The 8,186-nt window shown below is 42.4% G+C and overlaps 1 protein-coding gene across 2 annotated transcripts in view; it reads right to left on the bottom strand.

Moving 5' to 3' along the window:
* Positions 1 to 8,186, bottom strand: part of PDE11A (phosphodiesterase 11A) — a 218,185-nt gene that overhangs the window by 7,763 nt on the left and 202,236 nt on the right. The gene's annotated exons all lie outside the window — the stretch shown is intronic.

The raw sequence follows: 8,186 nt of genomic DNA, 5'->3' as shown, positions 1-8,186 counted from the left end.
CTTGAAAACTGAATGGCTGTTAAATTATCCATTTATCTTCTTTCAGATTTGCTGTACTCACTCTGTTGGTTGTCTTTTCTACCGTATTTGCCAACTTTTCAATCCATTTCCTTTGCTCTGAATATGCGTCTTCATTCACCACTCATTCCTTTTCCGTGTAGTGGCCAGCTAATTCTGTTGTCATCTTCTTTGAAAAATGTGTAATTGCACAAATAGTTCACCACCTTTTTTTATTTTTAGGTGATGCTGAAAAGCCTTTGAACTCAATGTGTGAAATCCACTGAAGTCAATGGCAGATCTCCCAGTGACTTCATTGGGACCAGCATTTCACCCAATATTCTTTCACCTATTCAGTCATTCTCTCAAAAACTGTTATTGACTTGTCATTCCAGCAGAGGACTGGATGGGGTTTCCTTTGTGGCCTGTCAATAACACTGCTCTGTTGGCTGTATGGTTGCTTGAGGAGCAACATGAAGCATTCCCTCCCTTGGAGGGTTGAATGTACTGTCTCTCCCTCCTCTAGATGGTCTGTGAAAGCTTGAATATTCCCACATGATCAGTGGCAGTGTAACATGCCACTTCTTTGATCCAGTTGTCCTTCAATAACCCCACTAAAATCACAGTTTTACAACAGAATACCACTTACGAGACTGGGGTAAGGAAAGACAGAGAGAGATACTGAGATCTTTGTGTGTCAGTTGTAATAAACATTTGTAAATTCTTAGACACCACAGTTGATGCATAACAGTGTAGATGGATAGAGTGTTGGGCAGGCAACTCTTCTTCACCAGTTTTGCCCCAGACCCTTCAAAAATTGTGCCTCTGGCACGATACTTCCCATAGTCATTGTTCGCAATGCATCACTTAACTGGGGAAGTGCCCGTAAGCTTACCTAAGAGAATGAGGTTGGGAAGATACTCCAACGATGTCTAATCCACTACTAGAACTTGGAAAATGATCCAGAGCCTTAAAAATCAGATGAGAACCTGAACTTCCTGAAAATTCAAGGGATGTTGGACTGGCTACTCTGGTTTGGGTTCATCGCTGGTAGAAATATTCCTAGGCAACCTCTCCAACAAAAAGACTCTGAGTCTGAATCATGTACTTCTGCTCCTGTTTAAGAATCACAGAAGCCCCCTTTCCAGCTGCCCCTTTCCCTGTGGAAGCCCCTACACCCAATTTGATCCCTAGCTACCAAACCCTCTGGCATAGCCACATAGTGTAATTAGCCTGATCTAGTTTTTCCTGAGGCAGATGTTTTGTGAGCATAGCAGACATTGCTGCAGCTGCTGCTCTGCCTTGAAAGGTTTTAGCAGCAGTGCCCCTTGGATGTCAACATTCGCAGCAGAAAATGAAGCCGTCACTTAATCTGCCACCATCTATGCCAGACCTTGTCTATAGTATGTCACATACTGCATGCTGAGATTATATGCCTTAATCATCTGCATCAGGCAGGCTTTCTCAGAAAGCATAGACACATTATCTTTCAGTGTCAGTGCTCAACTTAACTGTCACAAACAAATGCTTCCAAATGCCTGGTTCTCTGTGGTATTCTCTAGCACTTATCAGAAATTTTAGAAAGATATCCTTTTCAGCCTTCACTAGGGAATAATTCAGTTCAGAAGCCTGTACTTAGACAAAACTAACTTAAATTGGCCAGCATTGATCAAATTATTCATTTATATACATTTTCTGAAGGATCTAGCCCTTTTTCTGTTTACAAACAGGTTTTGATTTTCATTCATTCGTTCACTTTTAAAAAAATTGTGAGCACATTTCAGACAATGGATTGTTTCCAAACTGTGACTGTAGACTATTCACTATTCATTATTTGTGGGGTTTTACCTGGCTGACTTAAGTTACATGAAGTGTTTGTCCTCACTAACTGGATGATTGAACCTTTTTAAGAAGGGAAAAAACCCTAACAAAAATAGTGAGCACTCTCCTCTATGTACAACTAGCCTTTGTCGCTAGCAAATGTGTGTAAGTGTACAAAGAAACATTCGTACAAACAAAAAACCCTTCCCACAGATGTGTTCATGAGTATAAGAGACAGAAAAATGATTTGAACCAAAACACTGGTTGGAATTTGAATGTATGTTCATGAACACAGTTTTGGCTGCATACAACCAGTTTTAGATTTTATCTTAGTAAGGAATTCAAGACTTGGTCCTATATTTGCAAACTTCTTTTAAACCATCCCATACAATAAATTCTGGGCAGAACTACACTTTGGAAGGTGATATCAAAATCCTGAATTCAATTTTTCCCGCATCAAAACTCACTGAATTCAATGGGGATTGTAGCTGAGTAAAGGTTGAGTCAGGATTTAGTACCATGTTTGTGATCCTTAAGCTTCCCTTCTTGTGAAGGGCACAAAGGCCTGGATCTACAAAGGGACTTGGGTGTTGTGTTGCAGTGACTAACTTCTGGGTACTTACAAAAATCACAGGAACAACACTGAAGTACACAAAGCCTGAGTTAGGTGTCAAGGCTCCCTGTACAATGTGTGGGGACAGATCAGCAGCTCAGAATGTAATCCACAAAAGCCAACATGCTAGACAAGGAGCCACCTCAACGAGCTAATGAGCGATGCTGATAAGAGGGAGTGTGCTGTAAGCCCTGCCCTTCTCATATATAGGTGCTGAGTGAGGGCTGCAGGTGCTTATCTCTGCTAGCAATCCACAGCCAGGAACCCCTCTCTCGGACCCAGGTGACCAAGGTGCCTAAGTCATTTCTGTGAGAATGTGTTAGGTGCCTGCCTCAATCCACACACAACTGCCAGAGGAGTTAATGGGATGGGCATGGATGACACATGCCTGCTAATACTGGGGGACACAATGTAAAAGGGGAGAGCACGTGACAGCCCCACGTGTTGCTTCAGGGATGAACTTTCAGCCCCACTTCCCTGAGTCAGGGCAACCAATCCTGCCCGCTCACAGGGGGTGGGGCCACAGGACGGGGGAGTATGTGCCTCTGGGGCCAGCCAAGCCCCGGGTGACTCACAGCACCAGTGTCTCGAGCTTGCGGACACCTCAACAGGGGAGGCATGGGGTATGGGCAATGCACCTACCTCCAGCTGCACAGAGGCCAGGGAACCTGCTCCTGCTGCCTTCCCCAAGTGACCCCTGGCCCTGCACCCAGCCCGGGGACCACTATGCTGTCCTCACCCCATCAGAGTTATTTGCAGGGCTCTGTCTTTCTCCCGCTTTGTCTTCCCCTGGCACGTTTCTGGCTCGCTCGGCAGCTTTCCCTGGCAGCCGAGCCCAGGCAGGGAGCAGAGGGGATGGGAAGCAGCTGCTTCTCATCTTGGCTGTGGGTGGCTGCTCCAGGTTGCTGCTTCTGTGCAGTTTGGTAGCTGCCTAAGAAAGTGGCCCGTCACCTCTGCTCCCTGCCTGAGCCCAGCTGCTGTAGACATGGGCCGAGCAAGCAGGACATGTGCTGGGGGGACTCTGTCTTGTTCAGCCCCTGTTTCCAGCAGCCAGACCTGGGTGGGGAGTGGAGGGGGCAGGCTGCTGCCACCTCCCCAGCCAGGCTCTCGGACCCCACATGTCCCCCAGTGCATCATATATGGGGGTGGTGCAAGTACCTATGCTTACATTATAACTTTACCCAGCAGTTAGAGCACTCTCCTGAGAGGTGGGAAACCCCTGTTCAAATCCTTTGTTCCCCTCAGGCAGAAGGGGCTAAACCAACCCAGGGCTCCCTCAGTGCAGGTGAATGTTCTGACCACTGAGCAAGAAGTTGTAAGTGTTGCTGCTTCAATGGGCCCCAATGCAGCAGCCACTTAGCATGCCTAAAACTGGGATTTAAGTGTCTAAGTACCTTTTGTGGATGTGGGCCAAACTCCCTTTATTTTGTCTTGCTCTTATGGAATATGAAAGGTCACTCTGCACCCCCTTATATTTATAATAGTAACTTAAACTTTTGGTCCAAGTCATTTAACAAAGTGTTTGCCTATGATGGGATGCCTGCCCCACACAGGTGATGAAAAGGTGAATGGGGGCTAGGGAGGCCAATACTGCTTGCATCTGGGGGCTGTGGTAGGCCTAATTAATGATGAAACCCAGCTGGGGAGGGGCTGGATAAACAGAGGAAGGTTAGACCAGAAGGGGGCTACAGGAAGAACCTCTGTAGTTACTTTAGTAGGGAGTAAAAAGACCTGTAGAGAACAGGAAGGTTCTTGCAGGATGAGTGGCAAGGCTGGGTAGGAAGAAGTCTGGTGCAATGACTCTTGACAACCTGTCTTAGGGGCTCTGGACTGGTATTCCATGGAGAGGGTGAGTTGGTGTTCCCTTACCAGCCACTGTGGAAGATGGCATAAAGATCCTGACAAAAAGGGATACAGACTTTTGAGAGCCCTGAGTAAAGACATGTATGGGCCACTGGGCTCAGATGGAGAAATTGGACACTTGTTTCTATTATCCTGGAAGGAGAGAGATCTTAAAGTGACTTGACTGGAGGGCCATATCAAAAGAAGCAGTAGACCAGATGGTACAACACAGGACAGAACTGCTATGCCATGCCCAGCTGTGAGGGGGTGCTGTAGTGGTGAGTCCTCCCTTCTATGGTGCTGTAATCTTGGGGATTTCTCTCTGTTCTCCCTGTGGGTTACAGAAGCATTACTACTGGTAAAAGCGTTTGCCTTTGATCCACTTTTGAATATGAACTGAATAAGTTAAAGGGTTGTAGCAGTGACATCATTTTATAGATGTTACTCCACAGACCATGTAATTACAGGGTCAGATATGATCTGTTGTTTAACAAGGATTAGCAAGATAGGGATGTCGAAGTACATGCAGGAAGCAACCTTTCTCTGTGTGTGTGTGTGTGTGTGTGTGTGTGTGTGTGTGAAGAACACTGTCTGATAAAGAAGCAGAGACTCTTATTGTCTCTCAACAAGAAGTCTAAAACACTGAAAATGTTTGGTGGATCAGACAGATTCTCTCTCTCTCTCTCCCTCCCTCCACCCCCCCATTTTTTTTTCCCATGGAGATGTAGAAATTAATTTCTTTTGAGCATTAAACTTTGCAGCTTCTGGCACCCAAAAGAGTCTTGACTAAAACTGAAATAAGCAGCCATCCACGGAGCCAAGGTGGAAGCATGCAGCTGTGGACTTCATCTTCCACAAAGACATCTCCCTTAAATGTAAAATAGCTGCTGTCCCTTTGTCACTGACTACCTGACTGTGTATTTATACACACAAAGGCAGAGTTTGACCTTAGGCCTTGCTATTCGTGATGTTTCTGTCTCAGCCCAACAGTGCAGTGAGCAGCAGGGGGATTTCTGTTAGCATCTTTTTGTTTGAAGTCAAATCTTTCTTTGTAAGATATCTGATCAGATTTATATTTTTCTATATCTGTGCCTCATATGGAGCGCTGTAATATAGTCTTAGGGAAATCAAAGGTTTTAAGGTCAACCCTGCCATAGGTGCGTGCATGCAAAATGCAACCCCAGTCTAGAAGAGTATCCTTATGCTGTTGAAACTTGAACACGACTTGCATGGAGGCTTTTACTGCCTCAGGATCTGTGAAATGCAAATTAATCTGTCTTAAATGCTTCACAAATGCTGAGTTATTCTAGTTACAGGGAAAACTGTACATGTGTGTCCAATATCTACTGGAACTGTAAAACTGCACCCCAAGTGCTCTTCCCCATGCTGTGAGCGCATCTAACAGCATACACAGTCACTTCATGTTCAGTGTGATGCCCTAGATTTTTCTGCTTTAGACAAATCTGTTTCTCTCCTCTTCTGAAGAGTGTGTCCCAGCCAAAACAGTGGAGGCAATACTACTTGATACTGAGCCTGTATCAGGAGGCTTGAAATATTCTACAAGGAAAAAGCTAAGTTTTTGGAATTACTAAATTAAGTTACTAAGTTTTGATCACCTATTTTTCTATTTGAGTGCTTCCCCTCGTAATTCTTAATGAAGAACAAACATTGGGCATAGAACCATAATGAAAGTCTCAAACTATTCAAATGCTCTAATTTTGAAATAAATGTACTGTAATGCAAAACAAAACTCCGGTGTCATAAAATACTCAGATCACTAATCATTACATCTAGTTATAAAGAAAAGTACATTCAATAAAGTTATAGCATCTTAAATATAATAAAGAACAATGAACAGAGAATCAGAAAGCTCTTATCTTCACAACCATATGATGCACAGAAGGGAGGAAAGAATCAAAGTTGATTACTACAAGCACTAGAATTGGAAAGTTTCCACTCTCTTAAATTTTATAACTTAAAACAACACTGGCTAACAATTAAACTAAATAACCAAAAAATTTTTAAAATGCACATATAACTAACTTTGAAATATTTTGATTTTTTTAAAAAATGCTTTCTAAAGACGGATTCAAACTTCTTTGTTTTTCTTTGTATTGTTAAACTGTGTGCCTGGTAGGATATAACACTAAGGTCCTAGTTTTAAAAAATGTACATGCACAACTGCACGTGCAAAAATGTTAGTATGCTTGTGTGCCCTATTGGCATAAACAACTTTGATGTTTGCATATTTAGTATATATCTCAGTGCCAATATAAGTACACATTCACTTCACTTGTTCCACAATAACAGATTACGAGTACAAAATTGCATACTCTTTCTGAAAGTCTAAAAGACAGTCTCTGTCCCCAATAAAAACAGCCATCACTCTTACTCTCTGAATAGAGATATTTAACTGACAGGTCCAAAGAGCCTGAGTAATTAATATAATACTCTTAAGAATCTAAATTGAGCACACCTATATGGTAGACATCCCTCATTTAAAGTTTTTGGAAAATGATATACCAAACATACTTCAGATTTATGTTCTGTCATTATATAACCACACATGTATACGCTAATTCTAGAGGGATGCTCTTATAAATTCTTACCAATCAACAGATATTTGATTGAAATCGAGTTCCCTGCAGGAGAAATTGATTCATATGGGTTAAGGCCTTGCTAAATGAAGTTCAAGGTATTATTTCAATGGTAGTTTCCTCACCCATTAGCTCCAGTATTCCCGCCCCCCCCCAAGCCCCCTTATTGGAAGCAACCAATGTATTTAGAGCAGAAAAGTAATTTAATCTCTATGGGGCCTCCTCTGAAAGGTCATAGCTAACTGCAGTTTTACACACTTTTGTGGAAGCTCATTTAGGTTGATTATTCCTGGTCTTTGATCTCTTGGATCATGGGAAAGTCAAAGCCAGCCAACAACATCCTCACAAGAAAAACACTTACAGGTGACTGAAACTGGCCTCTGCAGTGCAACAACACAGGGGGCATTACTGGGCAGGTTGAGAACATGAGGGAAGAGAGCTGAAAATGCACTGCACTCCAGCAGCCCTTGACTAGTGAAGAGAGCCATTAGGGATGGCCCTAGCCACCATAATAATTTAGAGCAGTCTAACGATCAAGGGGAGGGCTACATTAGCAGGAGCTAGCCCCGGTGAGTGGGTTTATCTGTTTACATTTTTAATAACTGATATGAAAAAACTTCAGATTTAGACTTTGGAAGTGTCTGTTTCTGCTTTTTTTCTCATTTTGGTTTCCTTTAACTGAAGCTTTGGAGGAATGTACAGTAGCATTATTTTATTTATCTGAAGTTAATCAGAATGACTTGCAGCCCTTTTACTGCAGGTCTTACTAAACGCAAACTCCCCTCTGACTTCAGTGGGGAAATGGCTACATGCACATATCCTTGATTATTGTTTGGATTAATGTTATACCAAAATGGTAATACTAGATATAAAATTCTACACTTATTCAAACCATTAACTTCTAAACTATATGCCAGTGCATTATATAAGCATTGTTCAGGTTTTGCTAATTTTTATTGTCCACCAATACTCCACCTCTTCATGCTTCATTCACGAGTCTTGGATGTATCTATAACTGGGACCTTTGTATCCCATGATACGTACAATTTGTTACAAGGGTTAAAATTGAAAGAGAAAATTATATGGAAAAAGTAAAAACCCCTGAACTTGAAATATTTGTGGTGCATACAGTTCAGTCCTAAAAAAGGTTTCTTACTATCTATAAACAGAGACTTTACAGTACCTTTGCATATCATTGATGCAATGAGTATACTAAGGTTTGAGTAAGTTGGATATGGAAATTAAAACTTGGCTTTATATTCAAGAGGGTAGCTCACGCAGTGTGATACTGTGACATCAAGTTTTCTGTTTACCCC

This window comes from Gopherus flavomarginatus, chromosome 10 (assembly GCF_025201925.1).
Source record: "Gopherus flavomarginatus isolate rGopFla2 chromosome 10, rGopFla2.mat.asm, whole genome shotgun sequence".
Classification (NCBI taxonomy): Eukaryota; Metazoa; Chordata; order Testudines; family Testudinidae; genus Gopherus; species Gopherus flavomarginatus.
Note: the sequence above shows the minus strand (reverse complement) of the source record. Positions and strands in the feature narration are given on the sequence as shown.